The sequence below is a fragment of the Nestor notabilis genome, unplaced genomic scaffold (assembly GCF_000696875.1).
Source record: "Nestor notabilis isolate BGI_N333 unplaced genomic scaffold, ASM69687v1 scaffold18606, whole genome shotgun sequence".
Classification (NCBI taxonomy): Eukaryota; Metazoa; Chordata; class Aves; order Psittaciformes; family Psittacidae; genus Nestor; species Nestor notabilis.
This window is the reverse complement of record NW_009932601.1, coordinates 18103-20409: the sequence shown is the minus strand read 5'-3', so window position 1 is coordinate 20409 and position 2307 is coordinate 18103.

Here is a 2307-nt window from a genome sequence, read left to right as displayed (position 1 = left end):
ATGCCATACCAAAAGTGCTTCAAATCACACCATTGCGGAGAGAGGCATAACGCTACTGCTCAGCTTGTGAACACGGACGAGCAAACGACTGACACCTTTCAGATTACTATAGAGAACACTTCCATTAACGCCATCACTACAGACCCATTCAGAAAGCAAGTAGTCACAGCTTATGGAAAAAACCCAAAACACCAAAAACCACCCCAAAACCAAGAGTTTCTTGGAACATTTATGAGTCTTTGCAACTATGATACTCAAAAGTCTAGCAAAAGCAACCCTGGCCAGTGTCTGCAACAAGCTTCGCTGACGCTTACCATGCACGTTACAGAGGAGTCGCGCCACAGACTGCCTCCTTTTACACGCTATCTTACAGTTTGCCTATTTACCTATTTATTTGTGGTTTGCTTGTTTTTTAGCTTTCTGACTATGCATTAAAGCTGGCTTTTTTATCTTCACCATCCTACCAGTCAAAAGACAATTGATGCAAGAACAAGACAATGAAAGCAGTCTAGTAAACACTGACATTACTAATGTCCCATATTAATTTTCATGAAAGAAAACACTCTGAAGAAGGACTGTGGATCAGCACACTCCTGGAAAGAGGCTGGAAAAGGAGGATTCAGACATCAGGCACTTCCCCTTTCTCTCTTTAAACACACGCTTTCCATGGACTGTCCATTGCCTATTCCAGCTGCTGACGTCTGCTTTTTTGTTCCCTTGCATCGAGCTCCAAGCCCAACCCTACGTTTATACTCATGCTGGAAAAATTACTCCCAAAACAAAAGTGGGAAATGAAAAAGGGGAAACCAGACCTTTAAGTCTCACTCTGTTTCAGTAGGCACCCCAAAACCAGGTCACTGGGTAGCATAAGTGGCTCCCCAGGCTCCGCATGCATCGCCATCAACTCTTCCAAGGCAACATCTGGTGCATCTGAGCTGGGTACAAATCTTTTTTATGGAGAAAGCTCTTTCTAAAACAGAAGTACTGACTGCTGGAATTGGCTGGGTATATTGGGCACGTGTCAGGTACAGCTGTAGACATTTTCCTAATCGGAGAGCAGGAGGTGGTTTTTCAGAAGCAGGTAACACTAATACTATAGGGGAAAAAAAAGAAAAAAGTTGCAGACCCAGGTCACTTATTTCTACTATTGCTACAAAGGCCAAAAGGAAGGGCACACATCCAGGGGCTATGGATGTAGATCCACCTTTGCAGACACACAAGTGGAAAGAAAGAAGCCTGGAAAAGATGTGGGAGCTGGAGAAATACTGGAAATTGGCAGTGCCCCACAGTGAGGAGGGCTTGTGATTTCTGCAGGCATATGGTGGGGAAACAACCAGCACAGTCTATAATCCAGGTAAGAAAACTGCAGACTTGTTGCCAAATCCAGCATGGTCTGGGGAGAGCACACGACCCTGCCATGCAGCAAGGAACAAGTCCATCAGTGAAGGGGGAGAAACATTCCAGCTGGCACAGCATGGCTTTATTGTAAATGATGGTGGAGTCTTGCGGGATGAACAGCAATTGTTGAGCGTTATGCTAGGCAAAGCAGTATCTTGCAGGACTGGATTCAAGCCTGATCTTGCAGGACTGGCATGTATCTCCATTTGCTATATGTAGGCACTGGAATAACATTTGGTTCAAGTACTGTTGACCTCAACATTGAAACCAAACCCAAATACTGGATGTATGAAAAATTTACCAGCCTGAAAACCAAGTATCAAAATTGCTTGTTTTCCAGGTCTTTTCCTAACATGTTCTTTCCTGTCTTCTGATTGCAAGGGTTATTGGGAAATGATTTGGAAGTGGATAATAAATCTAATGCTAAGACAGCGAGTCAAATTACACAGTAATTTTCTGCACTGCTCTCACAAGGAAGTTTTCACATCACACTGTATTTTTGCTGCTTTAGTTGGTCCTAAGGACACACCATTGACTACATCTCTATGTCTGAGACCCTCTGCAGTTTTGCCTCCTCCTGGACTGGCAAACCTGTTGAATTTTTAAGAAGAAAAGCTACTACTACAGGTTTTCTGGGATAAAAGGCTGTGTTCTGCTAGTCTGTGACCTCCCCTGGATTTTAAAGGCATCTGTAGAATCCCGCTTCAGCTGGCACACTAGATTTCCATCTAAATATTCCCGGCAACTTTTCCAGTCTCCACAAAACAACTCAATTGAAAGTTTATTAGAAACAGTGCTTTATTGTCGCAGGCAGAGATTTTGCTGCAGATATCTGTGTGCCACAATTGAATGCTGATTTTCATTGGTGAAAAAATTGATTCCCAAGCATAGCCTATTGCTGAGTAAAAT